The sequence below is a fragment of the Apium graveolens genome, chromosome 5, assembly GCF_009905375.1.
Source record: "Apium graveolens cultivar Ventura chromosome 5, ASM990537v1, whole genome shotgun sequence".
Lineage (NCBI taxonomy): Eukaryota > Viridiplantae > Streptophyta > Magnoliopsida > Apiales > Apiaceae > Apium > Apium graveolens.
In genome coordinates this window covers 73,481,265-73,497,612 of record NC_133651.1, presented here as the reverse complement: position 1 = coordinate 73,497,612, position 16,348 = coordinate 73,481,265, and positions in this window count along the sequence as shown.

Sequence of the window (16,348 nt, the reverse complement as noted above, 5' to 3'; positions counted from 1 at the left end):
CTCGGATTGATCAAATTCTGACAAATCAAGCTTCTCAGCAATCGCAACTTACTGAAATCCAAACCTCAGTGGAACTACTTATCTCTCTTTTACTACCTGCTGATGCCAAAAAGGGGGAGAAGGTAATTAAGTCCAAATGCAAAACCAACAAGACACTGCAAGGAAAGGATGATGGAAAAGATGACCAAGGAAACTCTGGAATGGATAGCGGTCATAGTCAAGGTAGAAGGTTTACATCAAGACAAGCTAGTCACAGAACAAGTTCTGATACTGGGAAAAGAATAAGTTCTGCTGCGGGTAAAATGATAAGTTCTGATGAACTTCTAGATCTTGATGAGGAAATGTCAAGACAGTTATTTCTTCAAGAAATCCAGGAATGGACTTGGAAAGTTTAAAGGAAGAAGAAGCCAGACTTAAATCAGAGAAAGTCACATCTAAATCGAAGCTTCTGGTAAAAAGTCACTTCCAAAACTTAAAGGCATTATGATCAAAGAAAGGACACATACTGAAGCAACATTGGCTAGATCAAAACCACAGATAGATCCAAGATCCAAGGGTAAAGAAAAGGGTTGGTGAACCTATCAAGGGTTATGTACCTCCTGAGGAAGAAGCAATTGCCTGATGAAAAAGATGATCTTGCTCTGACTTCAAGAAAAGTTCTTAAAACAACCTCTGACATGGCTCAAGGTGTTCAGAGTCAAGAAATTGTAAGTTCTGATATTCAGAAGAAGCAAGTAATCTCTGACAGAGCTCAAGTTAACTTGATATCAGAAAATAGATCAAAGACACTCCTACCAGGATTCACTAAAGCAAAACAGACTCAATCTTTGAGACTACTGCAAGTGATTTTAAAGCAAGAGTAGTACTGGACAGGAAGCTAGAGATAAAACTGGATTGGGAAGTGCTGATGAAAGAAGAGTACACAACACTACCAATGATCCAACTTCCTTGAGTGAACCAGGTATTGGAGCAACTCCTGAGAGATTGAATCAACTGGAATCTGTACAGATGGTTTACCATACCTACTTGAACAGAATACATCATGTTGTATTCATGACAGATGGTAGGGTTTATCATATAAGACAAAATGGTCATTCCCTTTGACGTATTTTGAAGAATTGGAGCATGTACTTTTCTTACTTCAATGGATGACAGAATAACGGAGACTGCTGCAAACTACTTAAAAGAACAGATTCAGAGACAGAAAAGGCTTTATTCTGTTAAGTCTGACAGCATATATGTTCCAAAGTACAGAGATCATAATGGTGATATTGTTGATATGAATCCTAATACTGCACAGATCAGAACGTATCTTGGTATTAAGGGACTTGAATTCAATCTTGAGTCTGACAAAGCTTATGTCATAAGACTAGATCAGGAGTTGAGAAAAGCAAAGATAATGATCTCAGAGCTGCAATCTTTTCAAACTGGTGAAGATACTGCAGAGCTTAAAGATGTTTAAAAGGAGAATGATTGATGAACTAAGATATGCTGAAGAAATGTTTGTTGAAGAGCTATCTCAGAACAACTCCTGACATCAGAGAGATCAGAAAATGAAGAAGCCAAGTCGAAGATCTACAACTGCTTAAATCTGATATTTATACAGATTGAAGTTGTTATCAGAAGTTGAAATTGGTAAAAAACTTTAAGGACTGTAAGTTGTAGTTATCTAGTCTATTTCTCATGCATTTGTACTTAATGTTTTTGGACATCATCAATATCTGTAAACTTGTATATTTTTTTAATTACAAGTTGGGGGAGATTGTTAGATATATTTGATAATGTCATGGCTAATATGTTTTATGTTTAGCTTTCAGAATCTTACGTGAACAGGATAAATCAGTACTTAACTGTTGATCAGTACTCTATACTGGAAGTCAGGACTTAAGGATATCAGTACTTATATTATCAGGAGATAATCATCAGAGATAGATATCAGAACTTAGTGCTGAAGGGACAATCAGATAAGGATAGTAGCTGATTAAAGGAAAGAAGATCGATGATAAACATAAGAAGAGATATGCATGAAGAAGGAATTCTGTGAAGTAATGGAATACTTGGAAGAAAAAGATATCTGATTGATATATTTTAGGAAGCAGAATTATATTCCATATCAATTAGCGATTATCTTGTAACTGTGTAGTATATAAACACAGACATAGGGTTACACTATAAGTTTTATCATTATTAGAAAGATTATTCATTGTAACCCTTGCAGCATCTCGTAATATTTGGTTCATCACTGAGAGGTAACATTTCCATACTGTAACAGAGTTTATTGTTGTCAATAAAGTTTGTTTTCTGTTACTTAGTTCTTAAAGTTCGATTTGAGTGGTTACTATACACTGTATCACCCCCTCTATAGTGTGTGTGTGACCTAACATCACCACACAAATGCCTATGAGAACAGACATCCTCCTGAAGGGAGCAAGCATAATATGTACCAATCTTTGCGGATCTACTAACATCCGATTAGTTATCCTATGATCAGGAACTGTTTAAGTCCAGAGTTGTCGTCTTCTAGTTCTCACTATTATAATCTATTATAATTCTAGAAGCTTTATTCTAAACTATGGAATATCTTAATTAATATACTTTAAATAGATAAAGCCCATAAAATATAACAAGTCTTTTATTAATTCAAATGAATCAATTAGGAATACAAGAAAGTTCTTCCTAACTCATCATACATGATTGGATTTAGACAAACACTTTCAATCTCCCACTTGAACTAAGCCAATCACCCTGGTATCTAATACCCATCTTCTCTTTATGACGATCAAAGTGAATCTGAGACAATGACTTTGTGAGTGGGTCTGCTACGTGTTATGTGTCAACTCTCTCAATCTTGACATCTCCTCTTCAATGATTTCCCTATTCAATGAAAGCGTCGTAAAACATGTTTGGAATTTTTATGAGACCTAGGTTCCTTGGCTTGTGCTATTGCTGTGTTGTTATCACAATACAACACAATAGGCTCCTCAGTGTTAGGAACAACTCCCAATCAGTAACAATTTCCTCATCCAACGGCTTTCTTTTGCAGCCTCACTTGCAGCTATATATTCTGCTTCCACTGTGGAGTCAGCCGTTGTAGACTGTTTGGAACTCTTCCAACTAATCGCACCACCGTTCAGAGTAAACACGTACCCTGACATGGATTTGCTATCATCACTTTCTGATTGAAAACTAGAGTCAGTATAACCCTCTATTTTCAACTCAGATCCGCCACTAAAAACAAGAAAAATATCCTTAGTCCTTCGCAAGTACTTAAGGAGTTCTTCACTACTTTCCAGTGGTCTTCACCTGGATTGGACTGATATCTGCTCGTCACACTGATTGAATAAGCAACATCAGGCCTAGTACATAACATCGCATACATGATAGATCCTATTGCTGAAGCATAAGGAATCTTACTCATACGCTCTTTCCTCAGGTGTCTTAGGAGACATCTTTTCGGAAAGGGACACTCCATGGCTCATCGGTATGAGACCTCTTTTGGAGTTTTCCATGCTAAACCTTTTAAGCACTTTCTGGATGTATGTACCCTGGGTAAGACCTATCTTCTTCTAGATCTATTCTATAGATCTTAATACCGAGAATGTAGGATGCTTCTCCCAAGTCCTTCATATGAAGTTCTTCGATAGCCATACTTTGACTGATTGCAGCATCGGTATATCATTCCTATAAGAAGTATGTCATCCACATACAATACAAGAAATGTTACCGCGCTCCACTAACCTTCTTGTAGACACATGGTTCATCTATGTTTTTGATAAAACCAAACTCTTTGATTGTCTCATCAAAACGGATGTTCCATCTACGAGAGCTTGCTTTTAACCATATATGGTTCACAGCAGCTTACACATAGGTGTTCATTTCCCTTAGAAAGAAAAACCCTCTGGCTGTGTCATATACACTTCCTCTTCAAGTTTCCTATTGAGGAAGGCCGTTTTCACGTCCATTTTCCAGATCTCATAGTCGTAGTAGCAACAAGCGCAAGCAAAATCCGAATTGATTTTACCAGGGCTACAGGCGAAAAAGTTTCATCAAAGTCAATCCCTTGCCTTTGTCTGAATCCTTTTGCCATGAGCCTGGCCTATAGGTCTTCACCTGGCCATCTGCTCCAATCTTTTTTTGTATACCCATTTTCACTCAATAGGCTTCACACCCTCAGGTGCTTCAACCAAGTCCATACTTGGTTGGTATACATAGATTCCATTTCAGATTTCATGGCACTTTGCCATTTCTCTGAGTCAACACTACCTAGCCTATTATAGGTCATAGGGTCGTCATCATCAATGATGAAACTCATTGTCATTCTCAATGACAAGGCCATAATACCTCTCAGGTTGGCGAGACACTCTCCCTGACCTACGATGGGCTGTTCCACAGAAGGTTGTTCAGTCTGAACAGGTGTTTCCACTTGATTCGAGTAGTTTGGCTTCTTGAACTTCATCAAGTTTAATTTTGCTCCCACTGTTTCCTTCAAGGATAAACTGCTTTTCCAAGAAGGTAGCATGTCTGGAGATAAACACACTATGATCGGTGTAAAAGTAATACCCTAAAGTCTCTTTAGGATATCCCACAAAACTACATTTTACGGATCGAGATTCCAGCTTATCTGGGTCACTTTCTTGACATAAGCTGGACATCCCAAATCATAACGTGTTTAAGACTCGGTTTCCTTTCTTTCCATATCTCATATGGAGTTTGAGGAATAGATTGGAAAGCACCTTATTCAGTAAATATGCTGAGGTTTTCCAATGCATAACCCCACAGGAATACTGGAAGATTCGCATAGCTCATCATGGACCGAACCATGTCTAACAAAGTTCGATTTCCTTTCAGATACCCCATTCAACTGTGGAGTATATGGAGGAGTCCACTAGGAGACTATAACCATTTTCTTGATATAATCTAGAAACTCTCCATTCAAGTATTCACCACCTCGATCTGATCGAAGAGTTATAATACTATGTTTGGTTTGTTTCTCCATCATGCTTATATTCTTTGAACTTTTCAAAGGCTTCAGACTTGTGTTTCATCAAATACACATACGAATCTAGATCGATCATCTATGAAAGTAATGAAGTATGAAAATCCACCCATGGCTTGTGTAAACATTGGTCCACATACATCTGTGTGTACCAATCCTAGCAAATCTGCAAGCCCTCTCTCCATGTCCACTAAATGGAGATTTGTCATTTTACCCAATAGACAAGACTCGCATGTAGGATATGATTCAAAATCAAAGGGGTCAAGTAACCCTTCCTTATGCAATGTTCGCAGTCTATTTTCACTAATATGACCAAGTCTGCAGTGCCACAACAGGTGAGATTTTCATCTCCCTTTTTCTTTTATTAGTATGTTCAATTTGTAGTAAATCATGCTCTACGTCACATACATACAAACCATTATTTAAAATACCACTTCCATAAGAACGTTATCTCTAAGAATTGAACATTTATTATTCTGAATTACAAACGAAAATCCATCTAAGTCTAACATGGGAATAGAAATAATATTCCTCACAATCGAAGGAACAAAATAACAATTATTTAAAATAAGTCTTGCCGTAGGCATATGTAAATGAAATGATCCTACAGCTTCAGCAGCAACTCTTGCTCCATTTCCCATCCGTAGAATCACCTCCTCTTCCTCAATTGCAAATATGAGAACCACAGGCGGTATCTAATAACAAGGTAGAAATTTGATTTAATGACATATTCACTTCAATCATGAACATACCTGAAGTAGAAGTGGTAGTCTCACTACCCTTCTTCTTCTTCAATTCTGCAAGGTAAACCTTGCAGTTCCTCTTCCAGTGCCCCACCTTGTTACAGTGAAAGCAAACAGCTTTACTCTTGGGGTCTTCAGCTTTTGGTGGAACAGGCTTTTTCTCACCTACTTCTTCTTCTTGGAAGGGTTCTTCTTCTTTTCTTAGGATTGGAACCTTCACTAATTAGAAGAACAGAGCTCTTCTTAGGGGGAAAATTCAATTCCGCAGTCTTCAATAGGTTGTGGAGTTCAGCCAGGCTGACATCCAGCTATTCATGTGAAAGTTCACAACAAACTGCGAAAACGAACCCGAAAGTGATTGCAAGACCAAGTCTTGGCTCAGCTCCACATCCATGGCAAAACCAAGTTGTCCAAGTCGTTCAATCAAATTGATCATCTTAAGTACATGGTCATTCCGGATGATCCCTCAGACATCCTACAACCGAACATCTCCTTCGATATCTCATATCGAGCTGTCCTCCCTGCCACATCATACAACTCTTGTAGATGTATAAGGATAGTGTGAGCATCCATATGCTCATGCTGCTTCTGTAGCTCAATGTCATGGAAGCTAGCATGATGCATTGAGCAACATTTGCATCATCTATCCACTTACGATACACAACATATTCATCATTATGGCATCGTTAGCAGGTTCAGTAGGCTTAGGTGAGTCAAGCACATATTCCATCTTCTCCACCCTGAGAATAATTCTCAAGTTTCAAAGCCAATCAGCAAAATTAGGACCAGTTAACTTGTGAGCATCTAGTATACTCCGGAGTGATAGTGCAGAAGACATAATGAATATAGTAAATCTGTAACATGATAAAACACATAACCAACACTTAGCAAATATTCAATTTCATTTCAAAACACTATATGAATCAGGTCTTTATTCATAAGTGGCTCCCACTAGTTGATCTAATTTATACAACCCCTGAGTGAAAATTAAGCATTCATAATGCAGTGGGAATAGGGATCCTACATTCAATTACACAACCTCGCTGTAGCACGAAACGTCATGTGATGTTCAATAGGCAGACAACTTTTGTCAATTAATCTATGTTATTCCTAATATAATTTTAGCCTCTTGAATAATTGAGTCACGGTCAGGCTGTAGCACGACAAACTCAATATTCTAAGTCAAGTCTAACCCAACATTCGTACTTTGAATCAGTCTCCAACGACCCACGGGTAGCACGTAACGACCTTAGATTCTAATTCAATGTACACATCTCTAGGTAATAGAAAAGATTTCTTATTTCGAAATCAAATCTCTCGGCTGTAGCACGAAACGACAATGATTTAAAAATAAGAACCACTTTCTATCATGTTGGAAGGCTATGACCGACAGAAGCCCGTGTGTCATTGGCCAATTACTACTTGATATTATTTAATTTTAGAGGGATTATATTACGTTACAATCAAATCATATTATAAAGAGTTCTTCCTTTTAAATTAAATATTTCAAATCAATAATCGATAATCATGATTCCCAGATCGGGTGGAGCATTGTCAAGAGGCGTCACTTAATAACCCTTTCTTACAGATAGAAATCTATTGTTGACAAATCATCCTTTCTCTCAAATTGAAATTTCATATTTAATTACGTGTTTCATAACACAAGAATTCATGATTGTATTCATAATATTATTGTCAAGGCACGAAACGATTCCTATTCTAGATTTTCTAGAGCACGCCTTATATTGATTTAAGTTCACCTAAATCTATTATCGCATGGTAAACACATGCTATATCTCATATAAAATAAATAAACAAGTAAGCATGCAGTAATATCATGTCACACATTGATATAATGATGTATGGATTTATTATAGCATTTAAAAGCAATTAAAACAATTAAAACATGCTTTAAATACTTTCGGAATATAAACAGAACTTTTATATAAAAAATATTTGACCACTCCATTAGATCCGTCTTGGAAAAATGAATCCAACGATATATTGCACGCCCAAAACGGATTTACGAAACTCCCAAAAATCAAATTTAATGTGGACAGACGGGTTTGTAACGCATGTACGTAATGCGTTACAAACCCCTTCCCCGCGTGCAGCGCATGCGCTGCACAGCCAACCGTTACAGCAATAGTTTTTTTTTTCTTTTCTGTCAGTCACCTGCCCGTTGTGTGCCAGCCGTTTACAAAAAAAAATGTAACCCCTTTCCTTTTACTCCCTTCCTTAATAACTCCTTATTAATTTATTATTTAATTTTATTATTATAAATGAATTACGTTTAATTAATAAATTATAAAAATCAAAATAATATGATTTCTTAAATCAGGGATAGCAGAAAAATACAGATCAGCCATGGGTCCCTAGTGCAAATTTTAATCATATTTATTCACATGCATAATTATTCCATGAATTTTAATTAAAACAATTTTTAAAAATTCATAACAAATAATCTACACATCACAAAATTAAGAAAAAAATACCTAGACAATCTACAACACTTGTAGAACCCAGATCAGTAGTCAAATCTCATGCAAAAATTATTTCGAATTAATTCATAATTAAATCCAAATAAACTTGCAAAAATCATAATAATCCATACATGCATAAAAAAATCTGATTTTTTTTATGAATCTCTATATGCAGAACCTAGCTCTAATGCCATTGAAGGAATTTACGGATGAGCGGAAGCGTGAAATAACATTTATTCCCTGAAAACCATATACCGCACATATAGAAAAAATGTAAAAAAGGAAAAACTAAGGAATCGAAACCAACATTGTGGATTGAAGCTTATAAAATTGGAGTGCTAGCAGTTGCTCCTCAGTGTGTGAAGCACTCTACCGGTATCCACCAAAAATGATCCACTTCGATGAACCTTTTATAAAACCGAGCTTTTATAAAATGGAGTTTTTTTAGAGAGAGAGAGAGGAAGAAGATGGAGGCTAGGGTTTTCACAAAACCAAAATTATGTAAATAGAATGAGCCATCTCATTCTATTTATAGGGCTCTCCTAGGGTTTTATAATATCTTTATATATATTAACCCCATATTTTATCTTTATAAAATGCTTAATAATAATTAAAACTATTTTAATCATTATTTTTTTCTTAACTATTTAGAAAATAATTCTCTCTCTCATTATTTCATCAAAAAAATTCTTTTATGGTGTGACCCTGTAGGTTCAATATTATGCCGGTAGTAGAAATATAATAATAAACTTTTATTAATTATTTACATGAATACTAAAATTCACTAAATATAATTAAATGATTAATTATATTTATTCTACATCGTGAGTGATGCTTCTAACATATCGCGACTATCCGGATAATATGAATTCACTGCTTAGAATATCAAGAACCTGTCAGTGACTAGTTACCGTACAATGAATTCCTTCTACCCTTATAATATCCCGAATAAATACAAGGCATGGATCTCTTGTCAGGCCTATCAAATTTAATCATATGATTTTTTATTCATAATACAAAGTTCAATAATGCAAATTAGAAACTCCTTTCTAATTTCATACACTCTGGCCAGAGATTCCAGAACTCGCATACTAAGTATAACATAGGATATTTTCTTCCTATACTGGAAGGGGTAGATCCTCTATTGACGTTAACTATCTCTATACATAAATCCCTATGCCCAGAATAGACCTAATAGATGTCCTTGAGACTAAGGACTAAACCAAAGCACAATTCATTATATATAAGATACCTTTAACGATCTCAAGTCTAAGGACACTTGTACAACTATCACTCAGTGAATACTATTGACATGTGAGTAATCTCCATTAGTTGTTCAACTTATCGAGTCATGTTCAGTGAACTTATCCCTAATAAGCACCTACATACTAGCTATAGTGTCACCACATAAATGCCTATAGAACAGACATCCTCCTGAAGGGAGCAAGCATAGTATGTACCAATCTTTGCGGATCCACTAACATCCGATTAGTTATCCTATGATCAGGAACTGTTTAAGTCCAGAGTTGTCGTCTTCTAGATCTCACTATTATAATCTCATTATAATTCTAGAAGCTTTACTCTAAACTATGGAACATCTTATTTAATACACTTTAAATAGATAAAGCCCTAAAAATATAACAAGTCTTTTATTAATTCAAATGAAATCAAATAGGAATACAAGAAAGTTCTTCATAACTCATCATACATGATTGGATTTAGGACAAACACTTTCAGTCCCAAGTACAGAGATCACAAGGGTGATATTGTCGAGATGAAGCCTAACTTTGCTAAGATTATAACTACCTTTTGGGTTATAAAGCTGTGGAATTCAATCTTGAGTCTGACAAGGCATATTTGATCAGACTAGATCAGAACATAAGAAAAGCTAGAATAAATGATCTCAGGGCTTCTATCTTTCAAATTGGTGAAGATACAGTTGAATTGAAAAATGCTAAAAGAAGGATGGTTAATGAACTTGAATATGCTGAGAGAATTTGTTAAAGAACTATCTCAGAACAACCCTGATATCAAAGAGATCAGTAATTGAAGCCAAGTCAAAGATCTGCAACTGATTAAATTCTAATGTGTATACAGACTGAAGTGTTACAGAAATTAAAGATGGTAAAGCTACAAGGACTGTAAGTTGTAGGTATCTAGTCAAATTCTCATGCATTTGTACTTAATGTTTTTGACATCATCAAATATCTGTTAAACTTGTATATTATGCCAATTTACAAGTTGGGGGAGATTGTTAGATATATTGATAATGTCATGACTAATATGATTTGTGTTTAGTTTCAGATCTTACTTAACAGAACAAATCAGTACTTAACTGGAAATCGGTATTTATACAGAAGTCAGAACTTAAGTTGTCAGAACTTAAGTTATCAAGAGATATTTTTCAGAAGATAATATCAGGACTTTAGGGACTTTCAGATAAGGAAGGGGGTGATTGAAAGGAAAGAAGATCAAGACAAACGCAAGAAGAGATAGCATGAAGAAGGAATTCTATGAAGAATAAAATACTTGGAAGAAAAGATAAACTAGTTGATATTTTAGGAAGCAGAATTATATTCCATATCAATTAGAGATTATCTTGTAACTATGTAGTATATAAACACAGGCATAGGGTTTACATATAGTGTTATCATAATCGAAGTTATTATTTATTGTAACCCTAGCAGCTCTCGTGTAATTTGTTCATCACTGAGAGAGGACAGTTCCATATTGTAACAGAGTTATAAAGCTTGTTTTATGTTACTCGTATTCTTTAATTCGATTTGAGTGTGATAAACACTGTATTCAACCCCCTTCTACAGTGTGTGTGCCTAACAAATCAATTTTGGATCTGAGGTCAAAAATTAGAATGCTAATCAATCTAAGAAACTATTTTTTAAAACTCAAGCTCTACTCCTGCTAACTCTGCAAAGAATAAGAATGTGCTCAACACTGTTTGGTTAGCTAAAAATACTTAATATTAATTATGTACATGGAAAGAAGAATAAAGTCATGTGGATCATAATAGTGGTTGTTCCAGAAACATGACAGGTCATAAAGCCTTAATATCACAGTTTGAGGAGATGGCTGGCCCCTTGGTGATCTTTGGAGATAACAACAAAAGATTCGTAATGGGATATGATAATTTAATTTATGGTAATGTTGTCATTCAAGATGTAGCACTGGTTGGAGGATTTGAGGTTAATCTTCTAAGTGTCAGCCAATTCGCATATGAAAGATTTAAAGTTGAATTTGACAGAAAAGATGTTCAATCTCAAAGAAAAACTAGCGAAGCTACTCTCAAGGGAGTAAGGAAACGAAGCATGTTTGTTGCATATATGAAATCAGTAAACAAGGACAAGGTGTGCAGCTTCTACACCAAAGCATCAAGTGAACAATGCAGACTTTGGTACAAAAGCTCTCTCATCTAAATTTCAAGGCAATCAACACTCTTGTAAAAAGAGAATTAGTAACAGACATGCCAGCATTGGAGTTTATTCAAGATGAAGTCTGTGAAGCCTGTCAAAAAAGAAAGATAAAAAGATCAAGTCACAAAAGCAAAACTGTGAAGTCTATCAATGCTCCTCTACAACTTTTCCACATAGATTTGTTTGATCCTGTGAATGTCATGTCCATTCCAAGAAGAGAATGCACTGGGAATGGTGGATGACTACTCAAGATACACTTGGGTGGAATTTATGTATTTTAAATATAAAACTCTACTCATTATCATTGATCACATAAAGAAGATTGAAAAATAGGCTGAAGATCAAAATTCTGTGAAAGATTGAGAAGTGATAATGACACCGAGTTCAGAAATTCTATACTGAATGATTTATGTAAAGATAAGGGCATCACTCAAGAGTTCTCAGCTCCAAGAACACCTCAACAAAATGGTATGGTTAAAATAAAGAACATAAATCTAGTTGAAGCTGCAAGAATAATGTTGCAGGATGCAAGTTACCAACAAGCTTTTGGGAAGAAGCTGTTAACTCAGCATGTTATACTCAGAACAGATACTTGGTAAACAAAAACATTGGAAAATCATCTCACTCAATCATGTCTAGAAAGCAGTGTTCTAAAAATCGGACTAGGCGGCCGCCTTGGCGGGCCTAGGCGCTAGACAGTAGTAAAAGCCCCGACTCGGGCCTAGGCGGTAATTTAGGCCATTTTTTAAAAAAATCGGGTCAAAAATCGGGATTAGGTGGGCAAGGCGGTCAAAAATCGGTGCTAGGAGGTCTAGACGGAAAATAATTAAACTTTTTTTTGTTTTTATAATTTTAATTCATTAATTTCATAATTTCACACAATATCATGTAAAATTTCTAATATAAGTATTGGTAAGAAATAACAAGTATCTAATATATTTATTTTCTCACTTAAAATATAAAAATAATATTGTAATTAATTTAAAAATGTGAATTAAATATAGTTAATATGCAAACTCAATAATTAGCACATAACGCATAACGCATGTCAATGTGTAGATATTGTTTAATACTATTCTAATTTCTTTTTTCAAACAAGTATTTGACATATTGGTCATTCTATAATTATAAAATTAAAAATAATATTTATATTCTTCCGATTAATATTCCAATAATCGTTCCGATTAATCTTCGACTTGTCGGTTAATCTCTTGAAGGTACCATCAACGCCTGGCACGCCTAGCGATTTCTGGAACACTGCTAAGAAGAACCTACAGTTAAACATCTTCATGTGTTTAAAATCAAATGCTTTGTCTTAAAAGAAAAATTGAATATGTTGATAAATTTGACTCTAAAGTATTTGAAGCTACTTTCTTGGTATTATTGGAAATGACTGCTTACAGGGTCTATGTAATATATAATAGATGATGTCAAAGATTACTGGAGCTAACAATGTCATTGCATCTGATCATAGTATGAAGCAAATCAAATGGACATCTGATCTGAGTAGAAGATTAATGAACATTATTTTCAGTAATCTGTTAAGCTTGAGGTCAACCCTAAATAAGTTGTATTGTTATCTTATCTGTATTTTGTACTTGTAACACTTAAAGTCTGTAAAAATGCAAAGGAGCAGACTGGAGTCTTTTTTCTAAAATAGTATCAAGCTTAAGGATTCTATCTGGAAGAGGATCAGATGATCATGCCTCTGAAGAATTTTGTTGAAGAAGCTTGGAGTTAAATAAGTTATTTGGAGAAAAATATTCTAGTCAAGATCTCTACAAGTCACAAGTTAATGTTATAGAGAAGTCATTCGAGAACTCCAGAGAGTACCGACGGATAAGCAATCTCTACTCGATGGATGAGCAATACTACTCGATAGATGAGCAATATCTACTCAATGGATGAGTAATATCTACTCGACGGATGAACAATATCTACTCGACGGATGAGCTATATATCTACTCGATGGAGAGATATCTACTCGACGGTGAGCATATTCACCAGGAGTGAAGAAGTCAGGAAAGCTACTCAAGAACTCAAGAAGATATCGACAAGCCAATTTAAAGAACTGAAGATTGGAGATATCGACATTCATTCCTTCACTAGAGAACTCAGAGTTTCGATAAGTCACAGTGAAGATGTGAAGACTAGAGATCTCGACAAGCTGAGGACCTCTACAAGTAAAACTCAATATGGAATGCTAGAGATCTCGAAAGCCTATGTACTTATCGAGATGTCAAGTGTTCTATTAATTCAAAACTGGAGATCTCGAAGTACAGTCTCAAAGTACAGAATTACAGATCAGTTCAATATCCAAGATAAATAATTAACAAAAATCCAACGGCTGGATTGACAAGTCTACAAAAGCAGCATGAAGAGTGTGTAAGATCAATGGCAAAGATCAATAACAGAGGAAAATCAAAGTAAACACGGGATGCTAAAGATGCTAAGACATAAATGGAAGATTTGTTTTTTTATAAATAGAAATGGACAAGTGACATTTTAGAAAAGCTAATAGCATGTTTATTATCCACTGTGTAAACCAGCAGTTAACTGAGTTATAAAGTTAACACTGGCCTTAGTTAGATGTAACAATTTAGATCAAATCTCTTGTATCACTCTCAAGAAGAAGCTGAGTTCTCTAACAGCGAAGAGCTTAGAAATTTTGTAGCAAAACAGTCTTAATTTTTAATATAAAATAAGTGAGTTTTGAAGATTTGTGTTCTTTATTTTATGCAGTTTAAATTCTGGATGAACACTTTCTATACAAGATTTAATTTACTTGTTCAACCATTAACTTTCAAGAAAAGCCTAAAAATCAGAAAAAACATATTCCCCCCTCCATGTGTGATTCATTACTAACAAGTAGTATCAGAGCCAAATCTGAAAGTAAACAGATTCAAGATCTTGAAAGAATGAATATATAGAAAATTAGTAGCATCAAAATTCCTACCTTTGACAAGCTAACTACACTCTTTGGAAAAAGAAAATGATGCTGTTTATCAAGATGGCCATCCCTTCTATATTCAGATCCTCAAGAATGGACCCTTCATTCTATGGTAAGAGTGAGGAATCTACAGATGGAGACATGGTCATACCAGTGAGTATTCAGACGCTAAAAAAGAGAAAGTCTTCCCTGGACAACAGCTTGCAATGATATTGATTGAGTCATTGACAATGTGATGTACAACAATTGTTAACCGTGACACTGCCAAGCAATATGGGAGAATATTGAAATACTCTGTGAAGAAACTGAGGAGGTTAGATCTAACAAAGAAGGATACTGATTTCACAGTATGAGGGTTTCATGGCTAAGCCTAAGGAAAGCATTACTGATGTGTTTGAAAGATTCAATAAGCTGACAAATGACTTGTAGCTTCATGACAAATACTATGAAGCTGAAGAGGTGAATCTAAAGTTCTTGCTCACTCTCCTGACCATTTGGAACAAAAGATACAGCAATTAGGGAAGGAAGAGACTTGAGCAGAATAACTCTAGAAGTTCTATATGAAATCTCAAAACTATGAAACTAGAGATGATTCAAAGGCAATCATTGAATCTGGCCAATGATATGTTCTTATCCGCTCGCAAATTGGGAGCTTGGTCTGTTCATCTTATCTATCTGTTGTTGTGTGATGAAAGAAGAAAGCAAGGGTGAGCAACAAGCCACGAAATAATATGTATAATAATTAAAATATATGAGCATCTTCATAGTACTCATGAAAGTCTTGGTCAAGCAGAAATGAACCAAGTTTGATAATTAATGCGACGAAGTCGCAAAATATCAGTATATATACATATATACTTCTCAAAATCTTTGAAATACTCTGACATGTATCATATACACAGAGTTGTAAATTATAACTGTATAAAGATATCGTTGCAAGGTGATTCATATATTAACTTGTCTCAACGTTTCTAAAAATCTTTTTCATGATAAGATAATCATTTACTAGATATATGTTGAAAAGATGAAGTTAAAAGAGACTCCAATATACTTATATATTTTTCGAATACTACTGAACTACCACCATTAAGGTATAAATAGTTCATCCACAGATGAAGTACAAGACAAAAACTTGTATAGAGTCAATCTCTGAAATATCATCAAAATGAAAATGAAGTTATGAGATACTTTATTTGATGAAAAACATCATTTTGAAAACTCGACCTGCCAACACTCAACAATCGCCCAACCGTAGCCTTTCTATCGAAGTGCTCTGGGTAGTGTTGTAGAAAGATCCAACTGGATGTGAACTCATTACGGGAGTTTTCCGTGCCAGGAAGACCACTCACGATGATCAGTCGCAATAGTGCAACCCCACCATTTTCTACATGTAGAGGAGAACAATCAGATTTACTTGTCAAACGAACACTGGTCTAAGGAATGGACCGTTAGCGGAACTTCCGGGCCATTGGGCCAATTAATAAGGCTGGGCCGGCCGTCGACCACTTAGCCACTCCTAGTTCAGATGAAATCCATGACTCTAAAACGTAAAGCGTCACCCCTTTCTCCAAGTAGAAAACTTCTTGATACGGCTCACCAAGAAGTCGTATCTAATTGGAAAGAAAAAAACTCACCGATATTTATAGGCGATGCCTGTTAATGGATTAACTTATTCAAAAATTTTACTTCCCGAGTGTTGGGTAAGTAATCAAAAACTCTTTTATCAAAACAACAAACCTGTTGCGAAT